At 44.5% G+C, this 10,088-nt stretch overlaps 1 long non-coding RNA gene across 1 annotated transcript in view; it reads right to left on the bottom strand.

The window, feature by feature from the left end:
* LOC149523944 (uncharacterized) overlaps positions 1-10,088 on the bottom strand; it is a 41,519-nt gene that overhangs the window by 31,041 nt on the left and 390 nt on the right. Inside the window, exon 2 of the long non-coding RNA XR_016350282.1 lies at positions 4,998-5,058. This is a non-coding gene — a long non-coding RNA (uncharacterized LOC149523944). The remainder of the gene's footprint in view (positions 1-4,997; positions 5,059-10,088) is intronic.

Consider the following 10,088-nt stretch of genomic DNA (forward strand, 5'->3'; position numbering starts at 1 on the left):
TTTTTCTTTCTCTGTGTGTGTGTGACAGTGAGAGTGAGAGAACAGATAGCCTATGGGATTTCTAGTTTTCCTCATCATTTTCCTTATTGATTCTGCATTCAGGCAGCCTTCTTTGTGGTTGAAGGCAGTTTGATGCAACTGTGACTCACACACCTACCTCCCATGTAGTGGCACTTAGACCACGTACAGAGAGAAATAATAAGTTTGCTCTACAGCCTTAGCTGAGAGCCAGTCAGCTTTTAGCTCAAGCTGTAGATGTTCAGACACTGAACTCCAGAGATCCCAGGTTCAGTTCCATCTGTTGGTGTTAAACAACCTCCTCTAGAGATTTCCAGTGCTGCTATACAACTCTTAATATTTGAGGCTACAGTATGTATCAAGTGTATCAATGTGGTTTATACACACTTGAATGGCTTCATAACAAAGTTGCATTGTAGTTGCAAGGGGAAAAAAACCTTTAAGCTCAATGAGGTACAGCCTACAACAGGGGTAGGTAATAATTTTTGACGGGGGGGGGGGGGGGGGGGGCCATGCCAAGAATTTGGAAAGTGGTCATGGGCCACATTCTTTCATATTAATGGAGGAGGTGGAGGGTCTGGGATAAAGGTTGGGTGCAGAAGAGAGCTTGCAGTAAGGGAATGGGGTGCAGGAGAGAATGTGGGGTCTGGTAGAGAGTTTGGGTGAAGGAGGCCGTTGTGACCTGGGGAAGGGGACTAGGATACAGGAGAGGGGTGGAGGGCTTTGGGCTGTGACATGGGACAGAAGGGGATTGTAATGTGGGACAGAGGCCTAGGGTGCAGGGATTTGGGTTGTGACCTGGGCAGGGGATTGAAATGCAGGATCTGGGAAGGGATATGGGTGCAGGGGGGGCAGAAGGTGTGGGCTGTGACCTGGAGCAGAGGATTTGGGTGCAGTTCTGGGAGTGGATATGCATGTTGGAGGGGAATTGGAGAGCAGGTGCAGGACTTGGAAGGGGATATGTGTGTGGGGGAGGGGGAGGGTTTGGAGGAGGACTTGGGTTGTGTGTGGTAGGTGGCAAAGGGCTGGAGTGCCGGGGGCAGGTTCTGGCAGGGAGACTTACCTGCTTGTCTCCCAGCTAGCAGCCTTCCCAAGCATACTCCCTGCCTGCCATGCTCCCACACTGGCTGCAGGGACCGTGTGGTTTTTGAACAACCATGAGCCTGATTGGAGGGGAGAAGGTGCTTTGCAAGCTGCCTGTTGACAACAGGCAGCTCCCATTGGCGGAAACCAGTCAGTGAGATTGTGCTGGGGCGGGAGCAGTGCACAAACCCTTTTCTCCCTTTCCCAGGGCTCACAGATGTTCAAACAGCCTTGCAACAGCTGCATTTCTCAGCAGCATGCAAGGGCCAGACAGGGAGTCCATGGGCTGGATCTGGTGGCTTGGTGGGCCAGATCTGGCCCATGAAGAGTATTTTGCCCAGGCTTGGCTTACAAGCACATTCTGTGAATGCAAATACTACAATGGCACTGAGGGCAAGATGAATCCCAGTATAAGGGTTCAAAGTTTATCCTGAGAAACTGGCAAGAAGCCTACGGGTCATAAAGCAAAATAGATTAAAAGCAGTGTGTTTTACGCTGTTTTATTGCAAAATCTGCATATGATGATTCTATCAAAGAAATCAGCTTTCCTTGTGGAATTGGAAAATCTTAAGAGCATAAAAGACAGATCACGATTCTTTCAGACAGTCCTTGGAATAGAGTTTCAAGCATCACCACACAGAAATGTATATTAATGTTAGTAGAAAGTGTGCAGGCAGGGAAGATTTCAGTTGACTATGGGAAAATTTCAGTATGAAAACTTCCTCATATGTCAAAATTCCCATTCACCTGCTCAATTCAGTCACATTAGTAAATCAAGACTGGAAATAATCTCTCTCTCTATATAAAATATTTTTTCCTGTGGGACAAGAGTGACATAATCACATCACTCTGTATCCCGCTGCCTGCCTCTGCCCTCAGCCATGCATCCTCCTTCTTTACCCCTTTCCCGTGCTCCGGGGACCCGCGAGGCCTCCCTCCTCCCGTCTCCCCAGTGCTTTCCGTGCACTCTGGCCTGACATGCAGCTTCTGGGCTGCTGCCCCACGAGGGAGCCGGGAGCAGTGTGCCCAGTCCAGCCCTGCCTCAGGAGCAGCCCGGCAGGTCAGAGCTGGAGAGGGGGGCCCAACTGGGAGACCAAGGAAGAGAGGAAGAGCTGACAGGGGGGCCCCAGCTGTGAGGGGCACCTGGCTAGGGGCACTCAGCTATGAGAGATTAAGGGGGTCCTTGGCTTGGTTGTGTTTGGCCACTGGGGAGCAGTGGAACACTGGTTGGGGGAACTTGACAGTGGGAGTTTTGGGGGGAAACCCTGTCTCATATGAAAACAGGAGCCACTTAGCTCTGGGTGGGTGACTGACAGGGACACCTGCCGGGAATAGATGGGGCTGAGTGGATGGTATAATGATACTCCCCCTCACACATCCCTTTGGATAAGACCCCACACCCCTCATACACTCCCAGCCGAGACTCCGCACCTCCAGCCTGTTCACTCACCACCCTGCTGACACTAGGGATGTTAAATTTTGATCAATCAGCTAATTGAGGAGTTGATGCAATTTCCATCAATTACTCAATTAATTGGTATGGGGTGCTGGTTATCCTGCCACAGGCAGCTCTTGTACATTTCAAAGGCAGAGGCTCAACAGGGAACCTGCACAAGGGGGGACCAAAGCAGTCCCTGCTCACACAGGGTCCTGACTGGTCAGGGATCAAGCCCACCACCCTGTGCTCCAGAGGCTGATACCATATCCCTGAGTTCATTGCAGATCCAACCCCACCGCCCTACTTTCAGCAGGTACCTTACCCTGCCTTCCTAATAGAGGAAATGTAGAAGAGCCACAGGCTCTGAAACTAACCAAATGTCCAAAGTAGCAATTCTAAAATTTAACAAAGAAAATCTGTGGAGCCATCCAGCTCTCTTACATAGGGGTCAGTAAACATAGCAGCAATGGTTCCTCTGGTAGTGTTTTGAATTACATGAAAATTATGTTTTAATTGGGTTTCCTTAACCTACTTTTAGTTTCATAATATGTTTTTTTCCATTAATATATCCATTGTGGGGCTTAAAGAGTTTTTTAGTTTAAAAACCTTATGGTCAGATAGTCAGCTGGGGATGTCCATTTATGTTAATTTACATCATCTAAGGATAGCCCAAGATATTTCTAATTCAAGCCTGTGTCATATAACCACTAAAGATGTCTACTTGAAACTAGTTCTTGCTCTTGTTTCTGTGACCACCCAGAGAATAACTTTTTTTTTAAATGTTGCTGTCCAGAATGCATATTCTGCTCAAGCCAAATGGAACTTGAATATTTTTGAGTGGGTTCTAAATTTAGCAACATGAATTTTTTCACTATCATTAAGTAGCAATCTGCCTGACAAAGCCTAAGAGAAAGCAGCATTCGTGCCATGTACTGTGACAGGAAATGCATTACCAGGCTGTTGTGATGCCCCACATTTGTAATATCAACGTCTGTTTAAGGACTGGGAAGGGATAGAACATCCCAGAAGCAGAATATGATCAAGGGAAGAGTGGATAAATTTGTAGGTATGCACATTATCACTATTGGACACATAATCATCCTAGAAGCTATCAAACCCAAAGCCAGTGTAAAGAGAGATTAGAAAAGCAAATAAGAGTCTCTGATCCTACCCAATGGATCACGGCAATAAGTATATTTCTTCACAATAGTAAAAAATCACAAAGAAAAAGTGACAGAAACCTTATTTCCAAATATATAGGAAACAGGGAAAAAGAAGGTGACAACAGAATTCTGCATAAAAATGAGAGTAAACATCCACATATTCATAACCCATTCTCGTCTGCAGCTCAGCAAAGGCCCTGAGAACAGCTCCTATTAATCCTCTCATCTACCAGCACAACCAGTGACCTCAGTCTATTATCCTTGCTCCAGCAAAGGAAAACACAAAGTAACACTTTAAAAGCTCCTCTGAAATTAAAACATTCAGGGTGTGTCTAGACTACAGGGTTTTGTTTTGTTTTTTTTAAAGTGGCCTTTTTTAAAAAAAAACTTCCCTTGCGTCTAGACTGCTGCCGCGTTTTCAAAAGTAAATCGAAAGAACGCGGCAGTTTTTTCAACTGCAGAAAACCTCGTTTTACGAGGAATAATGCCTTTTTTCGAAAGTGCTCTTTCGAAAAAAGACGCTATGTAAAGCAAACTGCTTTTTTGAAAGAGAGCATCCGGACTGCCTGGGTGCTCTTTTTCAAAAAAGCGGCTTGCTTTTTCAAAAGTACTGGTTGTAGTCTAGATGCTCTTTTTCGAAAGAGGCTTGCAGTCTAGACATAGCCTCAGTGGAAGAGTTAAAAAAAATGGAAATTACATATAGATATACTGTAACTCACACCAAGTACGATTGTACTCACTATTTGTTAAGTAGCGAAATACAAGGTGACCGGGCCACATTATGATGTTACTTATCTGGAGTTGCCCGGGTCCTTCAGTGCAGGACCTTCAGGAGGTGTGTGTAAGAGCAAGGGCTGGGAGGTGAGGAGGGGCTCAGGGCAGGAGATCCCTCCACGTGGGGCGTATTCTCTCCCCCACCCAGGAGGAACAGCCGGCAGAGACCTGTTCTCTCCCCTGCCTTCCCCCCAGCTGCCAGGGGCCTGTTTTTCCCCCTCAGCCTCCAGGGACCTATTCTCTCCCCAGCACAATGCCTCCCACCCACCAGGGCATGTTCTTTCCTCCCTTAGCTCCCCTCACCCACCCGACACCAGGGGCCTGTTCACTTCCCCCCCAGGTTCCTCCCCCAGCTGCTAGGGACTTGTTCTCTTCCCTACCACCACTCCAGCTGCCAGGGGCCTGTTCTCTCCCCCCGACCCTGACCCTCTAGGCTCCAGGGTCCTGTTCTCTCCCCCTCCCCCAGCACTGCAGCCATGGGCAGGAGGGGAAAAGGGTTTGGGGCAGAGGGGGCTACTTACCCTGTGTGCTGGCAGGCAAGATGGAGGCGTCCCAGTGGACACTCTGCAGAGATAGCTCTCCCTGTGAAGTACAGTAGAACCTTAGATTTATGGATGCCAGACTTACAAACTGACCAATTAACCACATATCTCATTTGAAACAAGAAGTATGCGATCAGTCAGCAACAGAGACAGGAAAAAATACAGTACAGTACTATATTAAATGTAAACTACTAAAATATAAAGGGAAAGCATCATGTTTTCTTCTTAGTAAAGTTTCAAAGTCAATGTTTGACTGGTCAAGTCCTGTATTAAGTCAATGTTCACTTGTAAACTTTTGAATAACCACAATATTTTATTCAGTTACAAGCATTTCAGAATTACAAACAACCTCTATTCTGAAATGTTAGTAACTCTCAGGTTCTACTGCAGCTGCCCCTCTCTATTCCTGTGCTGCTGCCATGGGGTGGGGGCGGGGAGGTGGGAGGGCAGACTGATTTGTCTGTACTCCATTAATTCTTTCAGTATATTGTTTCTTAATCTTCTTTGTCTATCAGAAGAGTTCACTGAAGAGCTGCTGTTACAACACTTTGTCATTTGTCTACTCTGAACTGCCAATGCTAACAACTGTTGGTTTGATGGTTAGAGATAGTTTATGATAGAATGATCTCCCTCTGAACATTATATTGCAGGAGGTTCTGCAGGCTAGGGCTAACTATAGGGTTGCCAGATGGTTTCAACAAAAATACCAGACACGCTTGACATTACATCACAATCTACATTACATCTTATTTAGAAAATACTGGACATTTATATTTTCTCAATTTCTTTCCTGAACAGAAAGCTCAAATACTGGACTGGTTCAAAACCGAACACCTGACAACTCTAGCTAACCAGGCTGGATTTGATTAAAGGGGCAGGTTAACCAGAAGTTTCCTTTGTATGTGTAATTTTAATTCTACAAGTGCTCAATTTTGTATAAAAGACCAAAACAATTAAGAAGTGAGATAAATCAAAACTTATCTTAGCAGGGATTTCCTGTTGTTTCTTGGATAAAATTGGCATCTGAGAAGAGTGAGCTCCTATCCTGCTCACTGTAGTAGTTTGTCAGAACAATATTGTTACATTTATCATATCTTTCATCCTGAAGGATCCTAAAATCCTTGGCAAATTTAAACAAACTGATTTTCAAATATAAGAATCACTTTGCCCTCACAGAAACCCAGTCACTTCTCTGGTACAATAGGGCATCTGTCCAAAGGTACAAAACAACGTTACTAAGGGAGCACGAAGTGAAGATGAATCCTTTTATTCAACTGAAAATACAGGAGCAATATAAGTACAAAGCTACACAAAGAAAGATTTGGCTAAAAGGTTGGGGTTAACCACTGTTTGTAAAGCAAGTAAACATTCTGTTTACAACTAGGATTATTAGAAGAGAACTCAGAAAGTCTAATACTGAAGCAGCCTTTCAGGATTGTGCTGTCAAGAGGATGCCAGAGCTGCTCTTCAACCTCAAAAAAGCAGCTAGCAATGACAATGAAAGGTGAGCAGCTTGCCAGATAACCCAAATATTTGGTGATGCTGGCACATAATTTCTTTGCTAAGTAATGCACTTGTGGAATAAGGTTTTAACAATGCAGAGTTCTCTTTAATCAAGGAGCATCCTCAGAAGTGTGTTAACTGATAGCAAATATCCTTTTCTTCAGTCCCCTCTTTTGCTCATTTTTACATACTCTTTTTTTTGCCTGGCAGACATTTGGTCAACACTTTCAAGTGCAGTCTTCAGTCAAAAGGAAAGCAAATACAGATTGTATCTCCCTTAACCAGGACTCTCTGGTCCGGCAACCAGAGATGTTCCTGGACCATAGAGTCCTGGTATAGGGAGGTCTGGCCACAAGGCAGTAGTGCAGTGAGGGGGCTCACCCGGGAGCTCCATGGGGGAGGAGGGGAACACTGCAGCAGGGAGATTTGAACCAGCAACTGGGCAGTAGCAGGGGCCCGGCAGCAACCACAAAGCTCCAGCCTGACTGTGCAGCTCCGGCCACGGTTGCAGCCAGGGAGCCCTGACCTGGGCCGCGCAGCTTCAGCTCTGGCTGCACAGCTCCAACCCCAGCAGCAGCAGGGTCATCCAGAGCTGGAAGGCTCCAGCCCAGGGAGTGACGGCTGGCCAGGCTGCAGGGGGTGGACAGTGGTGGGGGGTAGGGTGGGGATGAGGGCAGCAGTTTAGCACAGGCCATTAGGGAAGGGACCATCTCCTTATCCAGAACCACTTATCAGGTCCAGAGCATGCCAGACCACAGAGGACCAGTCTGTAATATCTGGGGGACGGAGGAAGGGGAAGTGAAATAGAGGGACTGGCTAGCAATTTTAAAAGACCAGGTATGGAATTGAGGCACCCATGTTTGCTGTAGGAATAATAATGTAATGTTATGAAGAAGGGAGCAATTACAGAGCAGGGGTTTGGTTACTGTACAATTATGGAGAAATAGAAGAGTGCAATCTGGAAATTGAGAAATAAGCATGTAGGTCAATAACTCTACTGCATTCTGATTAGCCAAGACAATTCTTTTTTCAGTATAATAATTCACCATTTTAATAAAACATTGTTCTTGTGTGGCATGATTATGTGTTGCTGATTACTTTGCAGGACAGAGCCACGGACAGCTTTTCTGCCAGAAATCTCAAAATATTTTAGACAGATAGGTATTTATTAAACCCCATTGTACGCACTGAACAATTGAAGCAAGCCTATCCTAGCCTTCATCCCTAAAACTTCCCACAGTTGCTATCAGCAGTAGAGCTGTACCAGTTATAGCAACCATGAAAAGCATAGGGAAATAAATAGCTTAGAGAAGGCCAGAGTGCATTCAGTGAGTTAGTGGCAAAATCAGGGAAAGAAACAAGCAGTCTTGACTAAGGTTCGCTCTAAGCTCAGTAACCGAGCAGCTGCCTAATAACCATCATACAGGGGCTCAGGGCTGCCGTGCACAGAAATGCCACAACCAATAGAGAGGCTGCTCTCCTCTGGCTGCAGCAGCAACCTGCTGGCCCTGCTGCAGCAGAAGTATGCCTTTCCTCCAGATTCAGCAGGGAGTTGTGGCAGTGAGGGAAGAGTCAGCTCCTTCAGTGCCAGCAGGGAGTTGATGCAGCTGGGGGAAAGGCACCTTCTCAAAGTTCTCCGGATCTACCTTAGCCAGGAAAGAGGTGCTTTTCCCCCAGACTAACCCAGCCTCAGTGGCAGTTTAAAAATGTCTTGTTTCTCCTCAGAATTGGGATTTATGAAGAGGGATAGAGAAGTTTCTTATCCATTTGTCTTTGCTAGATCAGTTCATAGATTTTTAAAGTCAAAGAGGGGACCATCATGTCCATAGTCTGATCCCCTGAACAATGCTGGTCATAGATTTGTCTCAGTAATTCCTGCATAAAGCCCAATAATTTTTGGCTGAACAGAAGCGTATCTTTTAGAAAGACATTCAATCTTGATTTAAAAGCTTGAGTGATGCATGGAAACCAATATTTAGGGAGGAAATAGCTAGCATTTTTGCAATTCAAAAAAATTAAAATAATTTGGATTTGTGGTTCAGGGATTGGTCAATAACAAATAATAGCAAAATGGAAGGGCAGTTCTTTAGATTTTGTCTACACTACATAGCTATTAGCAACACAGCTGTGTCACTTCAACTGTGGTGCTAGAAGTTGGCCAGAGTAGTTGCTGTTTGTTGGCTCTTTTGCAGAAAAATATTTCTTCCTTTCAACTACCAGGATTGGCTTTGTCGGCAGGAGTGTGATTCACTCTGGCACTTGCCACAGCAAAAGTTTTGGTTTTAAGGTTTTTTTTTTTGTTTTTTTTTTAAAAACACCTCTGATGGACAAAATTTTGTCATTCAATTGCCAGTGTAAAAGGCCTTATATTAAAATAAAAAAATCTTAAGGGCCTAACAAGACGTGCCTAGCATCATCCTGACATCTTTTCTTTATGTTGTCTCTATCTGCCCCTTCATTTGTCTTTTTTAAGCTATTTAGCTCTGCAGAGATGAGACTGTCTTGTTCTGTGTTTGGATAGTTTTTAGAAGCATAGGCTGTGTCATGCATCATCCATCATGCCCCTGCCATATTTTGAATACTGCTGCAATCAAAATAAAATAATAGATGGGAGACCACTAACAAGGGGAGCTAATTTTTACATGTTTGACAATGTCTTTTTAAGTTCAAATATCAAATTTTATGTCCTGATCCTGAAAACTGTTCCATGGCATGACCCTGGCTGCTCCTAAATGAAGCCATACAGAATTTAAATGTGCAGATTGTGAAATGGTAGCTAATAATGCAAAACTTCCTAAACACTTTAAATCAGAAACATAACTGTGTTGCTTATCATTAAGCAGACACCCTTGCTTATACATTTCTCAGCAACAAAAGGATTATGTTGACAAATGTGTGTTATATTTTGTGTACATGGCTGAAAACCAATTATCAGAAATGCTACTGATATACGTATTATTTTTCCCTTTTCCTGGACAACTTCTAAGCATAAATTGCAGAATTAGGGAGCAAGCTGTATCCCTCAATTAATTGCAGGATTTTATGAAAGACACTATTGTGTTGATACAGGTTACTAAAATCTGCACTGACTCTGCTATCAGATCTGTGCAAATAAACCCCTTGTGACAGATGGATGCAAACACACAATCCCACTGAAGCTAACAGGGCTTTGTGTTTGCATCCATCTTGATAGGACTAACTGCTGGATCCAGGTCTTGGACAGTAAAGTCTTCAAAATTGGGATACTGCTTTATTTTGGGAATAAACCGCCACACACCTTAATAGTATTACATAGAAATATTTAATGTTTTATTATTATTCTCACTCTAGAAATCCCTCTTCCTTTCAACACACTATTGTGGTAAGTTGCACTATCGGTCCACCTGGCTACCATCTTCCATTTCAGAGGATGTTATGGGGTGTGTAGTTGCTGAATGCTCTGATAACCCAGATGCATGAGATATTTCCCAATCACAGCGCTAGTAGCTCTGGTTTCCTTCCCAGGATGTGAGGGCTGAGCCTTCTCCCCCCATTAAGAAAGGGCAGGGGAAAGGCTGGAGCTTAAGG

The sequence above is a fragment of the Pelodiscus sinensis genome, chromosome 9, assembly GCF_052426305.1.
Source record: "Pelodiscus sinensis isolate ZL-2025 chromosome 9, ASM5242630v1, whole genome shotgun sequence".
NCBI classification, from domain to species: domain Eukaryota; kingdom Metazoa; phylum Chordata; order Testudines; family Trionychidae; genus Pelodiscus; species Pelodiscus sinensis.